At 45.5% G+C, this 25837-nt stretch overlaps 1 pseudogene; it reads right to left on the bottom strand.

Moving 5' to 3' along the window:
* Positions 1-420: 420 nt before the first annotated feature.
* LOC116193731 lies at positions 421-25837 on the bottom strand (annotated as a pseudogene).

Below are 25837 nucleotides of genomic sequence, written 5' to 3'. Positions count from 1 at the left end.
TGAGATTTGGGTACCACCACTTATCAACTTGAACTTTTAAGTGGATATGCACCAAGGTCCATATAAGCCCATTGGAAATTTAAAATGGTATCAGAGCGGGTTATACTTCTGCGCGCTTGTATGGGCTCACACCACGCATATTCAGTTTCGAGACAGCCAAGAGTGCGCCTTATGTTAATCGGGGCCATGAGTGGCCTGGTCCAGTTCCGAGGTAACTAAAAGTGCAACTCTAGTTAGGCCCGAGTGTGGAGCTCGAGGCTAGTTTGATATTTGTCTCCTCTTGCCCGAACACGGAAGAGGATGCTCGGCTCATTGTCAGTTGTTAAGGGCGGGTGTTTATAATCGACAAAAAAATGGTACAGTTAATTAATTGATTAATGTATCACGGTCTCCCATTTGAGAGAGGAAAGGTGACAGAGATCAATATGAAACATGAAGATCATAGCTATGGGATGGGTTTTCCTTTAGGAGGAATCGCTTAAACCAAAGGGAGGAGTTCTTGAGATATCTCTGCAACCCATTCTTGTAGTCAATGAAAGTGAGGCCATAGCGAGCAGTGTAACCTTCCGCCCATTCGAAGTCGTCCAAGAACGACCACGCCAAATATCCCTTCAAGTTCACTCCTTCCCTGTTGATGAGAGGGATAAGTACTAATTAAACACATAAATATATATATATATGATTGTGTGTGTGTATATATATATATATATATATACAGGTATATATTATAGCGTCAAAGGGCTCAAAGGAGTGTTAGTCTTGTAATTTACTTGATTGCTTTCGATAGATAGGAAAGATGGAGCATAAAGTATTTCATCCTCAAGATATCTTTGACTGCGTCTTCAATCGGCAACGTAATGTTATTAGCATCTCCCATTCCTTAAACAAGAAAACTTGACCTATAAGCGAACCACTTAGTTATATAATATAACAATGTTATTATTACGCCAGCTGATTAATCTTATTATTTTTACCGTTCTCTGTTACGTAAATTATGGGGGGATTGTACTTATTCTTCACATAATGCATTAGCTTTCTGATTCCCTTTGGGTAGATGTATATCCAGTCCACCGCAGTCTGCAATTATATTTCACATCTTAATTATTGGAATATCAAACACTTGGATGTTAATACGGTGGTCAATCAACATCTATTATGAGTACCGGCTCTCCTATGGGAAATCCGTCTTTCTCCGCTGCATGCAACAAGAAGAAAACATTAATCCTAACAGAACATTATAAATGAAATGATGAGACATGCATGGTAATCTGTTGAGGACTCGCAACATTTAAGAATTTCAGTTACTTTTCCCTTTGGTACACTTACTGGTCTGATTACAATGGCAATCAGTTGTGTAACTTAGGTTGGTGGTACTATAAGATGTGGATTCATCAACATATCGAGCAGTGTAGTAATTGACGCCGAGAAAATCATGGGATCCTCTCAACATGTCCGACTCTGCTGTTGTGAAGTTAGGTAGCCGCGTCCCTACTAAAGACCTCATGCTCCTGGGATAATCTCCGAAAGTGATTGGATGAACTATCCTACACGAAAATGAATTATTGTCTATCACTGTGCCAAGGATCTTGAAGGATATATTGCCTTAAATAATAAACTGCATCATCCTATAGCAAGATTATCCTTTAATTTAGAGAAGCCGATTAATAAGCCATATTCTTCATATATAATTAATTTATCTAGCGATATGATCATTTGAAGTTTGTAATAAATAATATATAGAATGTTGTTAGAGCTTACCATCCGAATCCGAAATCAAGAGCTCTTAAGGCAGCCTTTCTACTCAGATCTGTTGGGTACTTTGGTTTCATCCAGAAGGTTGATGTTGTTAGTCCAATTTTCCCCTTCTGAGAGGCCTGCACTATTTGCGTGCGTGTACGTTTTTGTTTTTGGGTTAAAAAACGAAAAAGAAAAAGAAGAAGCAAAACTAAAAAAAGTGACACTGAAAAGTTTTACTGGCGAGAATGGAATGCAAAACTTTTTAGTTTTACTGCACCTCCTTTTTTTGTTATTTTCGATCTATCTTCCATGTTATATAGGGCTTTCAGTTAGCTAATTAATTTATATATAAATATATATAAATAAACATATATATATATATATATATATCACGATCGAGTGACTGAACAATATATCACCTGATATTTGCTCCTATATAATTGCATGGCCGATGCATGGGCAAGAAGTTGGTTGTGTGTGACAATATACGGCTCTGTCGCTGAATTCCCAGCAGTGCAATTCCCAATGTAGTTGGAACACCGACCCGGTGCATATTCTCCTGTCGCATATCCGTACTTTGCAAAATAGTTCGGCTCGTTCAATGAGGTCCAGTACTTCACTCTGTCCCCAAATTGTTTGAAACATAGGTCGGCATAGTCGTGATAATCGTTCTTGATAAAAATATATAAAAGTAGTATATGCTGAGCATGCAATCATCATTTACTAAAAGGATGCAATCTTAATAATTTGCAAAATAATAGCTTACACGATTTCACGGCTCAGGAACCCCCCGTACGCATCTTCAAGAGCTTGTGTGATGCGCTTCATCTCCCGCCAACTACGAATCCCATCTTCCCTATCTCTTCTTCGCTGCGCCTTTAAGTTTTCCCACCACAGATTCGCATAATCGGTGAACTCGAGGGCAGCAAGTTGGCACTTCTGGGCTTCGGAGTACTCATAACATTCAAACACCTTATCGACGCGCAGGACCCACTCGAGGTACTCTTCAGGGGAACTCGTACCTTTGAATTGCGGAATCTTTAACTTGAGATTGTTAACGACTCCTCTTTGCTGCCTTCGTGGAACCGACTGCTCTTCTTCTTCAGGAAGTTCATCCTCCAAGTCAGCTTCATCTTCCACTCGAACATTCCGTTTAGGAACTCGATGTGCACGTTGCGGAGGAGCAGGCGCCACAGCCATTCGATCAAGAGCCTGGATCACCACATCGAGCCGTGCAGAGAGCTCCTCTTGCTCCCGCTGAAGCCCAAGGAACTGGGCTTGCTCGAGTGTGAGTCCCCTCGGAACCTGATGACGTTTTCCTCATCCATTGTGTTTCCCAGAATAATTCCTCACCAAACACTCGTGTATACACTCCTTCACGTGTTTCACTCGGCCAACAAGAACAGAACCTTAAGCTCTGATACCAAATGATAGGCTCACGAACCAGAAATTGATAAGAAAGAAGGGTGGAGGGTAGAACCAACAAAACTCACTCGATAAGATGACTCGCCACGAGTAAGAAAAGTCGGGTTGATTCGCCACGCTCAAGGAAGAACGATAAGAATCGGGGTTTTCGCCACTAAACAAGGAACTTGTTTAGATAAGAAAGAGAAGAAACGCTTTAAGCAATTTCATTCAAATATTCATCAAAGTCTGTGTTCTTCTCTTACAATAAGGTGCATATTTATATAGAGAGAATACACCTCCATTGACTCTAGAATAGGAAACTGACAGCTAATAATATAGGAAACTGATATCTGATATCCTCTAGATTACTTTCCTAAAATAGAGTAATGCAATAATCTGAAATAGGAAACTTAAGATTGCTGACTCAAGCTAATATAGGAAATAATATCTAATTAAGGGAAACTATATCATAGAAATATTATCTTCTCTTAACAGCTGAAGTCTTTTAAAATATGGGCCATCACTTCGGGCTGGACTCCTCGTCTCCTATTTCCAAGCACTTAAGTAAGGTAAAGGGCCCGGGGAGAGTTGCAACAAGCTTCTTGGCCATGGAACAAGTGATAGGACCCAACCTAGATATGGCCTCGTCTTGGACTGCATTCTTGGGCACATCATTGTGGTACATCCCAGTGGAATAGGGTCACAAATGGTTGTATACCTTATCCAAAAAATGGAAAATGAAAAAAAAAAAGAGGAAAATTAATAAGCATATAATATATATCGTGGTATAACTTATGATTTATTTGGAGCAAACGGTAAAAGGGCTTTGTTTTTATATATGTGTATAGAGAGTTATATGTAACATACCATACGCAAGGAGTTGATCGATGAGATTATTGTAGAAGTCGATGCCTTGTTGGTTCACTCCCTTGCTAACTTTGCCATCTATACTTGCAAAAATCAAAAAGAGTGTGACTCCGATAAAAGAAGTTTGGAATTCTTATCATGAAAATATTAGAGGTTCATACGTACACCGGATGAAATTAAATAAAGAAAAGGGCACATGAGCTAGCTAGCTAGAGGATCATTTAGCTATTATATGAGTAATATCTTACAAGGTATGAGTCTTGACCATGAGATGGAAAATCTAAAGAAATCCCATCCAATCTCTTTTAGCAAATGGATGTCCTCCTGCAGGATTTCGTTAAATCATGCAGATATCCTTCGTTAATGGGATGCAAGAAGAAACACTATATAGTTTTTGGTTACAAACAAGCCGGGAGTCTAAAAAGGGATAAGAAAGAAAAAATAAAAATATACACAAGAGTCCCATAGGAACTACTCGAATTCAAGATCGTTTGGTCCCAGATCAACAACAATGCCACTTAGACAATTAAATCTTCTAAGCATATATAGGGTAATACTTTCATTGGTTTTATTTTCCTAAATCAACTGAATTATAAGGAAAAACTTTCATTCATGCCACATGCACACGATGATCTCATGAGTAATTCTCTCAGGAAATATATAACAAGCGAGGCCCCTTAGTCATTCTATGAAGTAAATAAAGAAAAAAAAATTACCTTGTATAGATAGTAAAATTCTTCGGCCGTTTCTCCAGAACTTTGATCTACTATCTTTTCTGGCAGAGACAAATTAAGAAAATTTTGCATAATAACAATTCATTAAATAAACAAGTGTGCATGGTGCGGGCACACGACCATTTAAAATTTAGCCTATTGGATTTTAATGATTTAGACAGTTCTTCCGGTTTTTAATTGATGCAGGAAGTTTAATATTAAAAACTGAAAACCTTTATTTACCCATAAAAAAAAAACTGAAGAGCTTTATCAGGAAAGGGAAATATGGTGGAAGATTTTAGAGAAAAGTATTAGATGCTCGTATAACTATGTGTGGATTAATATGGGAGTAGAAATTATTGCAAATAAAGTATTGACTGAGAAATAGCTTATTTCAAAATGTATCTGCCATTCAACCGAAAAAAAAAAATGTCTGTGCCATTATTCATTTTGGACCAACTAATTATCTTTAGCAGTACACCTCCATATTTAAATTGATTTCGAGAGGGTTTATTTAGGTGGTTTTACACCTTTTCCCGAATTTTTGGATTTGAAACTAGTGACTAGAATAAATCTACGATTAAAAGACTTTTATTCTTTAGAGTTTAGTGTGTCGATTCGCCTCGAACTTGAATTTTTGAGCCTCTTGGAGCTTCTAAATACCACATGGTATAAAACGGAAAAAAAAACATAAAATAAATGAACCACTAAGATTAAGTGCAGTGATACTGATTCTTTCACCTGAAACTAAACCAAGATGCTTAATTTAGACTCAATTCATATCCTAAGGTTTACATATCTGTTCATTTCACATGTGTGTATACATATATATATATATATATATAATATTTACTGTGCTCATAAATATATATATATATTTACTGAACTTGTGGATCTTTTTTAGGACCCAAAAATGGAAAAAGTTATCAAGTCCAGGACAAAAAACAAGTGTAGTCAAATATTCATTAACATTATGACCTAACTAATTTATTCTCATTGCTACCAGTCATCCGTCGAACAGTTAGAGGATGATTCAAAAAAGTTCTCTCGCAATTTCTTCAAGAATAGAGGATCTATAAATACATAGATCCATGGATCCATATATCTCAATCAGAGAAGAATCAATAAAAAAAGAAAGAATCGTGACAACGATGAAAAAGTTCTATCCAAGGTGCCCCATGGTGATTTAGTAAGTATAATAATCTGATTCGAGATTTTAGTCACCTGTCGATTCAATGGGATGAATTACACCTCCACATAATGAAAGGAAAAAAAAAAACGTTCTCCTCATTCAGAGTACAAGCGGATTGCGGAGGGAAAGGAGAAGAGTGAGGGTACAGACCTGGATATAATTTGGTGAAGGTATCCCATATGCTGGAGCCCTTGCCATCTTCATCTGCTGCTCCTTCATACTTAAGCATAAGACAAAAAGAACCATGGCGGCGCAGGGAAATCAGAAAATTGAAAAAGATTCATCATAAATATTTTTTTTCCGTTACGAAGAAAATAGTACGATAAAAAAAAATCCTAAACATCTAATAAAGTGACTCAGATTGTCTCACTTAATTGTCAAATTTGAAATCTCTTAGTTATCATATGAGAGCATGCACTACTACGTTACACCCTCTTAGATCATAATCATAAATTAATTTATATATATATGTCAGCACCCCATTTCGGTTCACCGACTCCAAAGCGACAAAATCATCACTTTGTCACCCCGCATGATGGAAGTATTTCTAGCGAATTGCTCTAGCATTCATGGCCTTTGAAAAAGTGACATCAATTTTATAAAAATATTTTTACGGGGTATCTTTGAATTTCACGCGCGTCAACATCAATTTTCAAATCCGGGAAGAAAACTCAAGGTCAGAAAATATTTTTATTGCATAACATTGATCCGTAAATTTTTCTGAACACAATGCTGGTCCTGGATCATTTTTTGGACATCCAATTGCAAAGACGAGAATTTTAATTTTGACGCGCGTTAAATTTGAATTTTTGAATTTAAAAATAAAATAAAAAAAAATAAAAAAATAAAAGGAGGAAGAAAGAAGTCAGGTCGGTCAGAATTGGTCTGACCGACGTGACAGATGGGTCAGGGTCGGTCAGACAAGGTCTGACCGACTGTTGACAAAAAAAAAAGTCAAAGTCAAAAAAAAAAACCGAGAAGGAAATAAAATTTCGAATTCGATCTTTCCTCTTCTTAGCTGATTCTCCGCGATTTCCAGCTAGCCCCTCCCTCACATTAGAAAACCCTAGCCGCGCTCCTCATCATCCTTCCGTTATTTTTCGTTTTCGGTTAAAAAGGAAATGAAAGGAAAAAATGGAAGGAGAGAACAAATAAAGAAAAAATCCGAACGGCATGGGCGACGATCTCGGGATTCTCGGATCGGACGCACACAGAAAAAAAAAACCTAGCATCGACTCCCTAAAAAAGGAGAAACCCTTGCTCGTAGAAAAGGGAAGGGAGAGGACGGCAGCTCAAAAAAAACCCGTAGCTCCTCCCACAGCTCGCGCTCGCCGGAAAAAAAAAAAAAAACCCACAGCTCGTCTTCTCGACCTCTCCCTCAGCTCGGAACTAGCCTCCACCTTCACGGATTGATTTGATTTTCCCTCAACGCCCACGGCCGACTCCTTAGCCGAATCCCGTCCTTCCTCGGACCTCCCCGTCTTCCATCTCGCATCATTCCCCGACTCGACGACCGGACGACCTTCGACTCCAACGACCGCCTTCCTCGCGCCAAGGGTCACGTGCGATCATGTCACACCACTCGAGCCACCCAGACCGCGTAGCCTCCCCTCGGTTCCATTTTTGTTCTAACCGGGTTGATTTATTTTTCGGGTCATACAGGCGTCGCCCGTGAGCAGCCAGGACGGACGCACGATGGCCCAGCTTGTGCCCAGGAGCCCAACTAGGCCCAATCCAGTCCAGCTCGGCCCAATCCAGCCCAGAGCCCAGCCCAGTTCGGTTCAGCAGTCCGTTCGGCCCAGCAGCCCACTCGGCCCAGTTCGACACCGTCGGCCCAGTCCAGCCCTTCGGCCCACTTCCCAGCAGCCCAAGTTGTCTGACGAATTTTTTTTATATACAGATCTGCCCCTATTCTTCTCAAACAAGGTAAATTCCCAACTTAGTAGCATGTTTAGGACTCCATTTTTGAATATTAATGATTGCTTGATGGATATAATGTGAACTGAGTGTTCTTGGGTCGCGTGGGTGATCGGATTTGTCCCGAACTCGATTTTACAAACTTTTCGTTTTGTCACATTTCTGTCCAGAGGACGCATTTTATTTTTTTTTCAGATCTGCCCCGAATTTCAAAATTTATTTTCAATCAAGTCCCGGTCATTTTATTATTTTCCAATCAGTCCTTGGATTTTTCAGAATTTTTCAAGCACCCCAAGAAACTTTCCAAGTTGTTTCAGTTTGGTCCCGGGGCTATTTTCCAACTTTCTTTTTCTTTTTTCAGATCTGCCCCGAATTTCAAAATTTCTTTTCAATCAAGTCCCAGTCATTTTACTATTTTCCAATCAGTCCTTGGATTTTTTTCAGAATTCTTCAAGCATCCCAAGGAACTTTCCAAGTTGTTTCAGTTTAGTCCTGTGGTCATTTTTTTTCGTTTCTAGATCAGTCCAGATTTTCAAATTCGTTTCAAACAAGTCCTGGGACATTTTTAGTAATTTTTACACAGTCCCCAATTTTTCATAATTTTCAAATTGGTCCCCAGACTTTATCCGAATTTGCAAATCAGTCCCTAATCTTTTAAAATCGTTCAATTCAGTCCCCTGGACATTTTCTAAAAAAATATCCGACCCTTTCCTACTTGGATCACCCACCGATAATGTATGTGTCCCATTTAAATATTTTTATTTTTGTAATTATATGTGATAATGTCGGAAATTAGAGTTTATCGGGCGGTCAACCAAATGGCTATCTCGACGACTCGAAACCCGTAAATCAAAGCATTCGGCAAATTTCTAATTAACCTAAAAGATTCCACACACGGGGTAATTAGGACGATGAATTTGGCTAAGTTAAAATCATTTGACCTCTTTTAAAGTGAATTGCACGAATCGGTTAATAATCTATAATCGCGTTGACAGTTAAAAAAAAAACTGTAGTCATCATCCTTTTTGTTTTTCATAATCTATAATCGCGTTGTCGAGTCCGTTAAATAATGCCGAATGCTACATACCCTATCCATCATCCTTTTTGTTTTTTTTAAGGTAGGATTTGTATGCCAAGATATCCCGGATAATAATTGATTAACTCACGTAAATTCGGCAACAACAAAATCTCATTATTTGTTTATTAGCACTTACTTGTTACATTTTTTTGTTATGCGGGTTGAGCCCGATCCTTTAGGATACGTTTCACATGGGGTCCAACGCCCCAATCGTAGATTACGGGATCTAATCCCCTAAACACCGAGTGCGCACTTTAATTTCAATTTCGGTCTTTTCAAACCACACGGTGAGCATGAGTGGGATAATGACCGAACGCGAACCGACCGGGATTCAGTTGTTGTAATTTGTATTTTATTTATTTGAGAGGACAATGTAAGGATTTATGTTGTACATTTATTCATGTAAGAATCCCGGTCGGAGAGCGGACAGTCGGAGTGTTTATTCGAATTTACGGTGTCAAAACGCGTAAGATGAGCGGAACTTAATTAAGCGGTAATTAAATAAAAATGGCAAGCCTAGACAAGCTAGAGTACCGATAGGGCATGCGAGATATAGGCTCGCATGTAACAGAACCCCCGAATTCGGAACCTCGGGTTTCGCAGACCATATGCCTTAGCAATTAGGTGTACCCCGTACCCCCAGACCGGGCAACTCACCGGCCCTCGACCTTCGGGTCGTAAACAGGTAGTGGCGACTCCTTCTCACGTGCACCGTCGCGCGTCCTCGGGAAGGTGGACACTCCCAAGCCGCGTTGCATAGGCTCGCGCATGCGTGCCCCGACGAGACGAAATTCGGGTGCGCACAGCTTGGCGACTCCACTGGGGACACTTAGAGGGTTCGGGCTCGTTCTCGCTTGCTCTGTTTGCTTGTTTATTTATCGCTTTCCGCAATTTTTCGCTTATCTACTTTACGCACTTTTATTTCTCGTACACGCATTGCATATCATACTAGCATCTAGGTACCTATGGGTCGCGTCCCACGACCGATAATAGGAGCATAGGTTAGATAGGGGTTCGAAGTAGGGGTACGGCGCGCAGTTCGACTGTCGCTTAGGCCTTGAAAAGAATCCCGCTCGATTTCAAGGAATTGACACCCTTGAGTCGGGGGCCCCCATCCCTAGGTAGCACGGTCCTTGTAGTGCCGAAACCATGCATACTGCAGGAGCTCCATGCCATCTTCCAACCCGATTTCAACAACAGTCTATCGAGTCGGCCTGCGCGCCATTTGAGTCCTTTTCTGTTTTGAGAGAGATGTACGTTGTATACATTAAGCCGTGGGCATTTATTTTCTGTATCCATGCATCATATAATTTCAAAATTAGGTGTCATTTGTATTAATTAGTCCTAAATCGGTTTTCCTTTCATCTTGGTAAGAGATGGCGCGCTTGATCTCCTTTCCACACCTCGACAGGGTCACGCCACCACTCGAGGAAATCAGTCATATCTGGGCGTATCTGCGCCAAGTCGACCGCGATTACATCAAGACCTTTGTTGGGGATATACCAATCCTAGCCATCTGCCGAGTGGATTGGAACTTCTTGGGAGCAGCGGTGACGTTTTGGGACCCAGCCCACGCCGTCTTTAACATCCAAGGTACCGAGCTCACACCTACCATCGAGGAATATCGTACTCTCGTCGGAAGAACTGCAGCAACCAACGGCATTGTGGAACCTAACTTCCATACCACCCGACTTGTTTTGGTATCGCGCCTACTCGGGGTGCATAGGTCTCAGCTACAAGCCGAACTTGCATATTCCGGTGGCATAGAGATAGTTACCGCGAAACTCCTCCGTTTTATTGAAATACGAGCGCGCGAGGTTCAAGGGGATCTTTTACAAAAGAATTTATGTCATGCGATCTTATTCTTAATTTTCGGGACTCTATTATTCCCTCGCTCGGCCGGTCACATTGATGCAGCTTTAGCTAGCGTTGTCCTCCAAGTGGTGGGAGGCCGCGAGTACGAGGTGGCCTTGTTGGCCGAGACCATACGGTCCCTTGATCGCGTTACGAGAAAGACCGATCGAAGGTTGAGAGGGTCCCCAATCTTTTTGCAAATTTGGCTCCAAAGCCATACAAACCCCTTCGGCCTTGTTCGTCCGGTTATGTTTTTCACACGTCCGGAGTCTATCATTTCGCGGTTACTACCTCTGATGCGTGTGGAGGAACGCAAGGTTTCCGAGTGGATCAAAATTTTTCGCGAAATAGCACCAAAGGGCTTTAAATGGCGCGCTGCGTGGATGCCACCCGGACCCATGACCCTTAAATGTCTTGATTTTAACGGAGTACCACTCGTGAGCCATGCGGGGTCCACCACCTATTTTCCGGCGCGAGTAGTGAGGCAGTTAGGTGGCTTACAGATGGTTCCCAAAGGTACGGTGCGAACCAAGTTCGAACACACCTGGCGGGAGGACCAGACGTCCATAGATCGCCTAAGTGAAATCGAACGGGTTATGACCGCGTGGCAGACTACGGTCATCGAGCATCCTTACTTCCCTGAGCACCCGACCCAAGATGAACGGGACTTTCAAGCCACAGAGGAATATATCCTCCGCTTTTATCGATGGGGTCCATCAGAGAATGATGATTTCACAGACACTTCTCCGGTCGAGAGTAGCACATCATCCGGGGCACTGGTACCGGACATGGCCATCCAAGCTGAGCTTGCCAATCTCAGGGCTGAAAGGGACCGCCTCCGCCGGGAGGTCGCCGAGAAGAATGAGCAGCTTGGCGATCAGCACCAACTACAGAAGGAGCTTGCCCAAGTCCGCGCCCAACTGCAGAGGCGTGATCAGGAGTTGGCGCAAGCGAACGCTGCCTTGGAGAGGTCCAGAAAGAGGGCCCGTGGAGGTCCACGCACATCCTAGGAACCGACGCTTTCCATGGCGACGGTCACTTGCACCCCGGGCACGTTGGAAGACCGACTTAGGACTATCTTTTAAAAATTTGTATTGCACTTTGAACCATTCGGAGTTAATACAAATGACAGCATTAGTTTTAAAAAATTCATGCACCTCATGCATTCCCTCTCTTCTCATTACTTTGTATGTTTATTTTAAAGAGAATATTCTTACATCGAAACTCACACACTTATGGAATCAGGGTATTAACAACTGGCGGCGCCCCACCGGTATCCCACACGCTTCCAATTAAGAATGGCAGAGGAAAATCAACTCGCTGTCTTCGAGGGAAATACACCACTGACGCCGGTTCATTCTCCACAGCCCACGGTGAACGCACTACCACCGCTTACCTCCACAGGCGTGCCACTAGCACATCATGGGGCCCCCTCGGTCCATCTCCCACAACCGATTTCAACGAGCATGTCACCACCGCCGGGATAAGGGCCACCGCCACCTGGGTACGCGCCACCACCACCAATGTATGTGCCGTCGTCGGCCACTCAAGCACCACCACCTGCCCATGATCCTACTCGCATGGCCACGCTTGAGGGCAACGTCACCACTCTTCAAAACGCGGTTGACTTAATGGCCGCTAATATGGCCGAGATGATGGCCTTGCTCAGGGGGCCAAATCGCTGGTCTTCGAGCTCCATCTCGCCTCTCGCACGCGGGCCAACTGTCGATCCCGCTCCTTGGGTCCCGCCAACCCATGAACCAGAAGGCCACATAGCGGCCGCCCCCGCGCCGACAGTTATCCCAGTGCCTTCTCCTCATCCGACGTGCGCGCCGGCAATTCACCCGGTCGTCTCTGGCCTTCCTCAGTCCACCATTCCAGCAATCGCCTCACTTCCACCCATGACGATTCCCGTGCCAGATCCGGTTATGTTCGCACCACCTCCCGTGCCCGTGCCAGCTCCAACTACCATTTATACTGCTCCTCCGCCGATGGGCTTCCCGGCATCGAGTGCCCCTGTTCCTGCTCACACAACTGAGCCTTTCCCTTACCAAGCTCCACAACCCCATATTAACCTCCCCTACCAAGTTCCACCTCCCATAAATATTACTTTCTCCGAACCGGGCACGCCGACTCAAGCGGCCCCCAGAGCTCCACCCACAAATTTCTTTCCCGAAACGGAAACCGAGCAGGAGAGGAGAATGAAGAAGATGGAAGAGACTATTAGAGCCCTCCAAGCAAGTGATCCCCGACATAGCACGAGCTACTTGGATTCATCTCTCTTCCCGGGGATGCAGCTGCCCCCGAAAGTCAAAATGCATGAGTTCGAGAAATACGATGGAACTAAAGACCCGCGGCACCACCTTCGCCACTATCATACAAAGATGCTCCAGTACTGGGATTATGAGCAGTTCGTTGTTGCCACTTTCCAAGAAAGTCTATCGGGATCGGCCCTTAACTGGTTCATGTCTCTCCGAGCAGAGGACATCCCCTCCTGGACCGAACTGGCCAAGAAGTTTGTTGAGCAGTATCAGTATAACATGGAGACACCCCCGTCCTTCCTCGAGTTGAGCACGATGGAAATGGTAGAGGGGCAAAAGTTTGAGGATTACGCCACGAATTGGCGTTCGGAAGCAGCAAAACATTTCCCTCCAATTTGCGAAGCGCAGCAAATCCAAATGTTTCATGGGACTCTCAAAGGGGCTTATTACTCTCACCTCATGGGTCACAAGTCTACTTTCTCGGAGATGATTATGGCCGGGAAGCAGGTAGACCTGGGCATCAAACTTGGAAGGTTAGAGGGCCCGACAAAGAAGGGAGAAGGAGAGTCCTCGAGGAAGACCGCGGCTGCAGTAGCCGCTACTAACGGCAGAAGGGGAAAGGAGGCTTCGGTTAATGCAGTTAATCTAGGACATCCGAGATCTCAACAGTACTCGGTGAATTTCACACCTGCGCCACCTGCTATTCCCGCATATGCTCCGCCGACTGTACACTATCCGTTTCAGCATCCCGCTCAACCGGTTTATTATTCGGCCCCGTCGACAGCATTTCCATCGGCCCCGCAACAAGTCGTCCATCATTATGCTCCCGCTCCTCCTCAGACCCCGCAGTACAGGCCTCCGGCTTCGAGAACTCCTCAGCCGACGCAACATGCCCCAGCTCCACAAGGTCAACAAGGCGGCGCAATGCAAGCTCGGCAGCGCATACAGTTCACACCCCTGCCTACCCCGTTCTCCCATATATACAGGCAGCTATTAGCCGGCGACATGATTCGACCAACGGTTCCCGGTCCCAGTTTCGTTCCGGCAAACCAAGATCAGAGTCTACGCTGCGAGTACCATTCAGGTGCACCCGGGCACACCACCGACAACTGTTGGAAATTGCGGGAGGAGGTTCAGAAGTTGATCAATAGTAAAAAGATCTCGTTCAACGCCATTAGGCCCCCGAACGTGCAAGTTAACCCTCTCCCTGATCACGGGTCGAGCTCGGGGCCCACCATCAATATGATCAGTATTTGCACTATGAGAGAGGACGAGAGCCAACAGGAGGGCCCTACTCCATTTATAATCGAGTATGTCCCCGCGGAAGCCACCGTAGGGTTCACAGGGTCTAGTGCCGCACCCGCCCCGTTCATAATAGAAGTCCCCGCTCGAGAGCCGTACTAGGACAGCAAGGTCCCCTGGACCTACGAAGGAAGTATCGGGAACCTTGAGCAGCAGTTCAGTGTCATGGGCGTGACACGCTCGGGCCGGGTGTACACGAACTCGGAGATCGCAGGCAAGGGTAAGGCTCCCGCTGCATCCGGAGCTGCTCCGGAAGCCCCGCCTATCCCGCAGAAGAAGGTGACCGAAGAAGAAGCTGAGGCTTTCATGAAAGTGATTAAGGCAAGCGAGTACAAGGTAGTAGAACAAATGGGTAAGTCTCCAGCTCATATTTCACTACTCGCTCTCCTCTTGAGTTCGGAGCCACACCGAGAAGCCTTCCTACTGGTCCTTACTGCAGCACAGGTTCCTAAGGAGACAACCCCGGATTGGATTGAAGAGACCGTCAGCTCGATTTTCTCCAATGCCATCTCATTTTCAGATGACGAGCTCCCCTCCGAAGGGTGGGCACACTCACTGGCATTGCACATCGTCTGCAAGTGCAACAATTTCATCATTGGCCGGGTCATGATCGACAACGGCTCCGCCCTCAATGTTTGCCCAGTGTCCACGTTGAAGCAAATGAATGTGGACCTCAACCGCGTCCGCCCGAGCAAAACCGCGGTTAGAGCCTTTGACGGCTCGCGGAGGGAAGTGAATGGGGAGATTGACCTCTTGAACAATGTCGGCCCGTGCTCATTCAGCGTCACATTTCAGGTCCTTGACATCCCGAATGCTTTTAGCCTGCTCCTCGGGAGACCCTGGATCCACTCAGCTGGAGCCGTTCCCTCGTCCCTGCACCAAAGGATCAAGTTCATCGCGGATGGTCGGCTCATTACGGTCAAGGGTGAAGAGGACTACGCCATCTACAAGGAAACGGCTGTGCCCTATATTAGCATCGGAGACGACGAGAACCTCCCATTCCATTCATTCGAGACCATCTCCGTCATTCGGGACTATGGAGAGGTCCGTCCATCTCGTGCTGACCGCATGGTCGGGAAGGTCCTTCTGCGTCACAACTACGTTCCCGGTACCGGGCTTGGAGCACAGGGGCAAGGGATCAATTGCCCCATCGAGATTGAAGAGTACAAGAACAGGAGGGGACTCGGTTTTCGCCCTTCCTGCCACGAAATTATCGAGGCCCGTAGGGGCAAACACCTCCACCATCTCGCCGCGCATTATGGGAAGATCAACAGGGGCATCCCGGTTCCCCCACTCTCTCACTTTTTTCCCGCACCGCCACACATCATCGGAGGTACTCTTGACGGCCCCTCCTCGGTTTCAGACGCTGAGCCTGTCGATCTGCCAGCCATATGCGCCGTCACTGAGGAGACTCCTTTAGGGGTCCATATCCGCCTTGCACAGGAGAATGAGGAGCTCAACAACTGGACCTCAGTCCCGTGCTACTTGGCTGTGATCGCCGATGTGTAAGGCTATCTATGTGTTTGATGTTTCCCCGCGTGTCGGCATAGCCATAAGCCACACGACGGAAGAGGGATTTTGTTATGGCTTCACGCTTACATCAATAATGAAATCTCTGCATGCATTTTTTTTGAATTTCCGCGTCTACTTTCTCCTTTCTCTAACTTATCTCGCAACGCTCTAAATTTCTAAGACAATTCATTTCAATTTCCAGGCTCCACTCGAATCCAAATCTTCGACACGACAATTCGAACCCATCCGAAGAACGTCTCGAAGAGTCCCGACCCATATACTTCGGGGAAGGGCTCGACGAGGACGGTCGAGTGCCTAAGATAGAGGAGAGTTTGCGCCGCCTCGAGGACCGCCAATATACTTCAGTTGAGCCAATAGAAGAAATCAACGTGGGCACCGAAGAAGAACCACGCACCCTGAAGATCGGGACGAGCCTCGACCCCACACAGCGGGCCCGGAAGATCGATTTCCTCAAGGAATACCAAGAAGTCTTTGCTTGGTCTTATGCCGACATGCCAGGTTTGGATCCCTCAATAGTTAAGCACTTCCTTCCGCTCGATACGGAGAGGTTTCCACCCAAACGGCAGCACTTACGACGTCAGCGAGCCGGCCTTCTCCTTCGCATTAAGGAAGAGGTCATCAAGCAAATCAACGCGGGCTTCCTGGAAGTTGTAATTACTCTGAGTGGGTGGCGAACATTGTGCCGGTAGAGAAAAAAGATGGAAAAGTCAGAGTCTGCGTCGACTATCGGGACCTCAACAAGGCTAGCCCCAAGGATAACTTCCCCCTGCCTCACATTGACGTCTTAGTTGACAACACAACACGCCATACGTTGTTCTCTTTCATGGATGGCTTCTCCGGGTACAACCAGATTCGGATGGCCGATGAGGACAAGATCAAGACGACGTTCATCACAATGTGGGGCACTTTCTGTTACCGAGTCATGCCTTTCGGCCTCAAAAATGCCGCGGCAACATACCAAAGGGCCATGGTCACGCTATTCCACGATATGATGCATAAAGAGATCGAGGTCTACGTCGACGACATGATTGCTAAATCAAAAGAAGGAGAGGATCACCTCGTCAATTTAAAACGCCTCTTCGACCGACTCAAGAAATACAAGCTTCGACTTAACCCGGCAAAGTGCACATTCGGCGCCAAGTCAGGGAAACTGTTAGGATTCGTGGTCAGCGAACGAGGCATCGAGGTCGATCCCGACAAGGTGAAGGCAATCAGGGAGTTACCTCCACCATCGACAGTCCGCGAAGTACGAGGCTTCCTGGGACGGCTGAGCTACATTGCGCGTTTCATTGCAAACCTGACAGACAAATGTCAACCACTCTTCCGTTTGCTTCGCAAAAATGCAGCGATTAAGTGGGACGAAGAATGTCAGAAGGCCTTCGACACTATCAAGGCATACTTGGTTCAACCCCCGGTATTGGTCCCGCCTACTCCAGATTGCCCTCTTATTCTCTATCTGACAGTGCGCCGGCAATCCCTAGGATGCATGTTAGGGCAGGAAGACGAGTTCACGCACGCAGAACACGCCATTTACTATTTAAGCAAGAAGTTCACCGAAGGGGAGTCCAACTACCCAGAGATTGAGAAGATGTGCTGTGCGCTAGTGTGGGTCATGCAGAGGCTCCGGCAGTACACTCTCTATCATACTATCCGCTTATTGTCAAAAGCGAATCCCCTGAAGTACTTGCTCGATAGTCCATCTTCCATGAAGAACATTTCAAAGTGGCGATGTCAGCTGACGGAATACGACATTGAATATGTGCCCCGCACGTCGATCAAGGGGCAGGCAATTGCGGATCACTTAGCGGAGTTCCCAATCGAAGACGATACGCCGATCAACTCTAACTTCCCGGATGAAGGGATTCTCCAAGTGGACAGTGAGGAGAACAAATTCGCATGGAAGATGTATTTCGACGGCGCAGTAAATTCCACTGGGTCCGGCATTGGCGCAGTGCTGATATCCCCCGACGGACGCTATTATCCGGTCGCAGCAAAGGTTGATTTCCCCTGCACTAATAACGTGGCCGAATACGAAGCATGCATCCTCGGCCTGCAGGCGGCGATCGACTTCAAGGTGAAGGAACTAGAAGTATTTGGTGATTCCATGCTTACAATTTTCCAGACGTTGGGGCAATGGAAGACGAAGGACGCGAAGCTAGTGCCATATCACGAGTATCTCGAGGAGTTAGTGGAGAACTTCGAGAGAATCTCATTCACATATACGCCGCGCATCAAGAACCAATTTGCAGATGCACTTGCGACGCTCGCATCCATGGTGAGCATCACGAAAGAGAATCTCATTGAGCCACTCGAAATTGAGATTGCCAAGGGCCCTGCTCACTGCGACGCAATCGAGGCAACTGACGAACAGCCGTGGTATGAAGACATCAAACATTTTCTGCAAACCGGCCAATGCCCGACATTCGCCAACCAGCGTGACAGAAAAACACTTCGGCGACTCGCAGCACACTACTTCCTGAGTGGAGAGGTCCTTTATCGCCGTTCCTTCGACGCCACACTACTCCGGTGTGTCGATGAAATTGAGGCACAACGCCTTATGGGAGAGATACACGAGGGAAGTTGCGGACCTCACATGAGTGGGCTCATGCTCGCCAAGAAACTTATGCATTTGGGTTATTTCTGGTCCACTATGGAGGCCGACTGCGCCAAACACGTCAGACACTGCCACTTGTGCCAAGTCTACGCCGACCAGATCAAAGCACCCCCCAATGAGCTACATCCAATGGCGGCCCCGTGGCCCTTTTCAATGTGGGGCATAGATGTGATCGGCCCTATCAATCCCAAAGCATCCAACGGACACCTTTTCATTTTGGTGGCAATCGACTACTTCACTAAGTGGATCAAGGCAATAACGCTTGCTTCGGTCACCGCAAAGGCCGTGGCACGCTTCCTCAAGTGCAACATCATCGCCCGATACGGAGTCCCCGCGACAATCATCACTGATAACGCTAAGAACTTGAATAACAAGGTCATCAATGAGCTCTGTGAGCAATTCAAAGTGCAGCATCGCAACTCCACGCCGTACCGTCCCCAAATGAACGGTGCGGTAGAAGCTGCGAACAAGAACATCAAGAAGATTATCGAGAAAATGACGGTGACCTATAAGGATTGGCATGAGATGCTCCCTTTTGCTCTCTTAGCGTACCGAACATCTATCCGCACTTCAACTGGGGCAACTCCGTACTCTTTGGTTTACGGCATGGAAGCAGTCCTCCCAATCGAAGTGGAGATTCCTTCCATGAGGGTCCTTGCCGAGTCCGAGCTCGAAGAAGCAGAATGGGCGAAGCAACGCTACGAACAACTCAATCTCATCGACGAGAAGCGGCTAACAGCGTTATGTCACGGCCAATGCTACCAACAAAGAATGGCTCGAGCGTTCAATGCAAGGGTCCGCCACCGCGAGTTCAACCCTGGTGACCTTGTCCTGCGAAAGGTTCTTCACATTACACCTGACTCTCGGGGCAAGTTCGCATACAAATATGACGGGCCTTTCGTCGTCAGAGAAACCTTCTCTGGAGGGGCAATTATCTTAAGCGACATGGACGGGACCGAAAACGCGCTCCCAGTCAACGCCGATGCCCTCAAGAAGTACTATCCCTGATAGCCTTCTTCGTCATTCCGCAGCCTCTTTATGTCCTCGCCAGTTGCAAACCACATTTCCGACCTTTGTCTTCTTCCGTATTCTTCAGACTCCATGCTCATACCGCCTCAGCGCATCCTGTCATCAGTACTTGTACTCTTTTCATCTAAGATCACCTTTGAGAGAAAAGAATAAATTTCCCGCTAGGTTGAAAACCTCCTCTAGGCGACCTAGGCAAAAGTTAGGGAACGAGGGGCACGGCTTAAAATCCCGTAAAGGGGAGCCGTGGCAAAAGGAGAGCATAAATCATATCCTTGCTAGGTTGAAAACCCGTAAAGGGCGGTCTAGGCAAAAGTTAGAGGAATCGAGAGATGCGATCGGACCCTATCTTGGGCGGTCGTAGTAAAAGGAGAGCATTCATGAGAGAAAAGTCAAAATAAAATACCCCGTCGGGTCGTCACGCGTTTTGCGGCCTGAGCAAAAATTAGGGGCAATTGTCGGTTCGACCACGAAAGAACAGCAGCACCCCGCGTGAAGCTACAACTAGTAGTGGTTCGGCAGTTCTCAACGCAAACAAACTCTCCTCGACTCTCAAGGCTCGAGACGCCCCTCAAAATGGGGTCGAATTGTCGTATCCTTGATTTGGAGGATCCTAAAGATCCTTCCCTTTACCCTTATTCAAAGCTCTGTGGGCCATGCCCTCATTTTGTGAAAAGCCTTTCTTTTGGTCAAACATGAGTTTGGGACACGGCCACCCCTCAAACGGTCACCAAGTTCAGATCCCTGAAGCATCATTACATAGATTTCCTTTGCACATCGTAATTCCAGCAGTTTCACACGACTGACAACGACCGTTAGCTGTCACCCTCCTATGCAGGTACGGGCTTGTGGATCCTAAGAGGCGTCTCTCCCTGACGGACTCATGTCTGCCTCATGCGACAAGATCGTAATCTCAAACCCGAGCGAAGGGCCCTCAAGGAGGCACCTCACACCATCATCTGACAAATCCGTTGGCATTATTGGGCCCAAGTCAACTCTCTCGAGTTCTCGGGCCATCCTCGATGACCGAATCCACTTTTACTGCTTTGAGTTTGGACACCCACCTTTTACTGCTTTGGGTTTGGACACCCACCATTTACTGCTTTGGGTTTGGACACCCACCTTTTACTGCTTTGGGGTTTGGACACCCACCTTTTACTGCTTTGGGTTTGGACACCCACCATTTACTGCTTTGGGTTTGGACACCCACCATTTATTGCTTTGGGTTTGGACACCCACATTTATTGCTTTGGATTTGGACACCCACCTTTTACTATTTTGGGTTTGGACACCCACCTTTTATTGCTTTGGGTTTGAACACCCACCATTTACTGCTTTGGGCTTGGACACCCACCATTTACTGCTTTGGGCTTGGACACCCACCATTTACTGTTTTGGGTTTGGACACCCACCTTTTACTGCTTTGGGTTTAGACACTCACCTTTTACTGCTTTGGGTTTGGACACCCACCATTTACTGCTTTGGGTTTGGACACCCACATTTATTGCTTTGGGTTTGGACACCCACATTTATTGCTTTGGGTTTGGACACCCACCTTTATTGCTTTGGATTTGGACACCCACCTTTTACTATTTTGGGTTTGGACACCCACCTTTTACTGCTTTGGGTTTGAACACCCACCTTTTACTGCTTTGGGTTTGGACACCCACCATTTATTACTTTGGATTTGGACACCCACCTTTTACTGCCTTGGGTTTGGACACCCACATTTTACTGCCTTGGGTTTGGACACCCACATTTACTGCTTTGGGTTTGGACACCTATCCTTTACCGCTTTGGGTGTGGACACCCACATTTATTGCTTTGGGTTTGGACACCCACATTTTTACTTTCTTTGGGCCCGTAAACCCATCTTTACTGCTTTTAGGGCCATAAGCCCATCTTTATTGCTTTCGGATCCATAAGTCACATTTTCACTGTTTTCAGGTACATACGTCTATCCAACTCCCTCCCATGAATCCAAAACCAGAGAGAACAAGTGGCTATGAGGAAAGACGCTGGAACGGTCGCCGAAGTCAAACGGGGTGCTTCTCATGGTCTTTGGCTGCATCCTCTATCCGAGCACGCAACCAAAGAGGGGCAAGCTGTCAGCACCCCATTTCGGTCCACCGACTCCAAAGCGACAAAATCATCACTTTGTCACCCCGCATGAGGGAAGTGTTTCTAGCGAATTGCTCTAGCATTCATGGCCTTTGAAAAAGTGACATCAATTTTATAAAAATATTTTTACGGGGTGTCTTTGAATTTCACGCGCGTCAACATCAATTTTCAAATCCGGGAAGAAAACTCAAGGTCAGAAAATATTTTTATTGCATAACATTGATCCGTAAATTTTTCTGAACACAATGCTGGTCCTGGAACATTTTTTGGACATCCAATTGCAAAGACGAGAATTTTAATTTTGACGCGCGTTAAATTTGAATTTTTGAATTTAAAAAAAAATAAAAAAATAAAAAAAATAAAAAAATAAAAGGAGGAAGAAAGAAGTCAGGTCGGTCAGAATTGGTCTGACCGACGTGACAAATGGGTCAGGGTCGGTCAGACAAGGTCTGACCGACTGCTGACCAAAAAAAAAGTCAAAGTCAAAGTCAAAGGCAACGGTCAACTGACCGTTGCCTTTTCTTCTTTCTCCCCCCGATTTTTTGTTTTTTTCTGCTTTCTTCTTCTTCCTTCCTTCCTTCTTCTTCTTCTTCCTGAGCCAAAAAAAAATCGAGAAGGAAATAAAATTTTGAATTCGATCTTTCCTCTTCTTAGCTGATTCTCCGCGATTTCCAGCTAGCCCCTCCCTCACATTCGAAAACCCTAGCCGCGCTCCTCATCATCCTTCCGTTATTTTTCGTTTTCTGTTAAAAAGGAAATGAAAGGAAAAATGGAAGGAGAGAACAAATAAAGAAAAAATCTGAACGGCATGGGCGACGATCTCGGGATTCTCGGATCGGACACACACAAAAAACAAAACCTAGCATCGACTCCCTAAAAAAGGAGAAACCCTAGCTCGTAGAAAAGGGGAGGGAGAGGACGGCAGCTCAAAAAAACCAGTAGCTCCTCCCACAGCTCGCGCTCGCCGGAAAAAAAAAAAAAACCCACAGCTCGTCTTCTCGACCTCTCCCTCAGCTCGGAACTAGCCTCCACCTTCACGGATTGATTTGATTTTCCCTCAACGCCCACGACCGACTCCTTAGCCGAATCCCGTCCTTCCTCGGACCTCCCCGTCTTCCATCTCGCATCATTCCCCGACTCGACGACCGGACGACCTTCGACTCCAATGACCGCCTTCCTCGCGCCAAGGGTCACGTGCGATCGTGTCACACCACTCGAGCCACCCAGACCGCGTAGCCTCCCCTCGGTTCCATTTTTGTTCTAACCGGGTCGATTTATTTTTCGGGTCATACAGGCGTCGCCCGTGAGCAGCCAAGGACGGACGCACGATGGCCCAGCTTGTGCCCAGGAGCCCAACTAGGCCCAATCCAGTCCAGCTCGGCCCAATCCAGCCCAGAGACCAGCCCAGTTCGGTTCAGGAGTCCGTTCGGCCCAACAGCCCACTCGGCCCAGTTCGACACCGTCAGCCCAGTCCAGCCCTTCGGCCCAGTTCGGCCCACTTCCCAGCAGCCCAAGTTGTCTGACGAATTTTTTTTATTTACAGATCTGCCCCTATTCTTCTCAAACAAGGTAAATTCCCAACTTAATGGCATGTTTAGGGCTCCATTTTTGAATATTAATGATTGCTTGATGGATATAATGTGAAATGAGTGTTCTTGGGTCGCGTGGGTGATCGGATTTGTCCCGAACTCGATTTTACAAACTTTTCGTTTTGTCACATTTCTGTCCAGAGGACGCATTTTATTTTTTTTTCAGATCTGCCCCGAATTTCAAAATTTCTTTTCAATCAAGTCCCAGTCATTTTACTATTTTCCAATCAGTCCTTGGATTTTTTTCAGAATTCTTCAAGCATCCCAAGGAACTTTCCAAGTTGTTTCAGTTTAGTCCTGTGGTCATTTTTTTTTCGTTTCTAGATCAGTCCAGATTTTCAAATTCGTTTCAAACAAGTCCTGGGACATTTTTAGTAATTTTTACACAGTCCCCAATTTTTCATAATTTTCAAATTGGTCCCCAGACTTTATCCGAATTTGCAAATCAGTCCCTAATCTTTTAAAATCGTTCAATTCAGTCCCCTGGACATTTTCTAAAAAAATATCCGACCCTTTCCTACTTGGATCACCCACCGACAATGTATGTGTCCCATTTAAATATTTTTATTTTTGTAATTATATGTGATAATGTCGGAAATTAGAGTTTATCGGGCGGTCAACCAAATGACTATCTCGACGACTCGAAACCCGTAAATCAAAGCATTCGGCAAATTTCTAATTAACCTAAAAGATTCCACACACGGGGTAATTAGGACGATGAATTTGGCTAAGTTAAAATCATTTGACCTCTTTTAAAGTGAATTGCACGAATCGGTTAATAATCTATAATCGCGTTGACAGTTCAAAACAAAAACTGTAGTCATGCTCTTTTAAAATTCACAATTTCAAAAGCACCGAGATACGTGTCACGTAATCTCGACTTTCCATATACACACCTATTTTCCGTTTCAAGGGCATGATTACCGGTTCTTGATCTGTCATCACCCTAGGGTAAGTTTGTGCTTAGAATGGGTCAAAACACGAAAAAAAAATAATCATAAACTCGGCTTAATTAAACATGGGCAAATAGTTGAGTAAAGGGCTAGGATTCGGGTTTCGGACAAAAACACTCTTAATCTGTAAAAGCTACATTGTCATAATACATAAAATTCTAAAAACAACACACACATCCAGGACTTGACTACAACATCATGTTTGTCGAGTCCGTTAAATAATGCCGAATGCTACATACCCTATCCATCATCCTTTTTGTTTTTTTTAAGGTAGGATTTGTATGCCAAGATATCCCGGATAATAATTGATTAACTCACGTAAATTCGGCAACAACAAAATCTCATTATTTGTTTATTTGCGCTTACTTGTTACATTTTTTTGTTATGCGGGTCGAGCCCGATCCTTTAGGATACGTTTCACATGGGGTCCAACGCCCCAATCGTAGATTACGGGATCTAATCCCCTAAACACCGAGTGCGCACTTTAATTTCAATTTCGGTCTTTTCAAACCACATGGTGAGCATGAGTGGGATAATGACCGAACGCGAACCGACCGGGATTCAGTTGTTGTAATTTATATTTTATTTATTTGAGAGGACAATGTAAGGATTTATGTTGTACATTTATTCATGTAAGAATCCCGGTCGGAGAGCGGACAGTCGGAGTGTTTATTCGAATTTACGGTGTCAAAACGCGTAAGATGAGCGGAACTTAATTAAGCGGTAATTAAATAAAAATGGCAAGTCTAGACAAGCTAGAGTACCGATAGGGCATGCGAGATATAGGCTCGCATGTAACAGAACTCCCGAATTCGGAACCTCGGGTTTCGCAGACCATATGCCTTAGCAATTAGGTGTACCCCGTACCCCTAGACCGGGCAACTCACCGGCCCTCGACCTTCGGGTCGTAAACAGGTAGTGGCGACTCCTTCTCACGTGCGTCCGTCGCGCGTTCCCGGGAAGGTGGACACTCCCAAGCCGCGTTGCATAGGCTCGCGCATGCGTGCCCCGACGAGACGAAATTCGGGTGCGCACAATATATATATATATATATATATATATATATATATATATATGGACTTTGCAATAGATAACAAATAATAATAAATAACGGTACTTGCAACACATCCATGGTTGTGTGGAAGACCTGTTCACCACTGGCGTTGCATCGATGCACTCACTGATCAGTCTATACGAGTAGGTCAGGTAGTTCAAAGAGCGGACAGAGGTCGACATATGTTCCAGCCCTCATTTCACGGATTGGCCCAAATGAGCAAACGGGGAAACTTGGGCGAGCAAATAGCAATTAACAATATACCTGGTAAGCGCTCGAGCCGACTCCAAAAGTGAAATAGGGGGGGAAACTACTTCTGTTAAACTTGAGAGACACATAGTGATGATCTTCTTCTTCTTCTTGTACCTCAGGCCCAATGGGCACCTCCTGGCTATTAGTGCAATATGGTTGCCATAGCAGAAGAATGGTAAGTGAGAAGAAGCAGCAAGATGGGATGATGATGCGGGGACACTTTGCACTGATCATTTCTAGCTTTTCAGGACCAAAGTCAGATGTAATGTGTGCATATGTGTGTGTCTATCTATATATATATATATATATATATATGTATGTATATGTATATATATAAATATTAACACGTGATATAAAAATAAGAGTA

This window comes from Punica granatum, chromosome 2, assembly GCF_007655135.1.
Source record: "Punica granatum isolate Tunisia-2019 chromosome 2, ASM765513v2, whole genome shotgun sequence".
NCBI classification, from domain to species: Eukaryota; Viridiplantae; Streptophyta; class Magnoliopsida; order Myrtales; family Lythraceae; genus Punica; species Punica granatum.
Note: the sequence above shows the minus strand (reverse complement) of the source record. Positions and strands in the feature narration are given on the sequence as shown.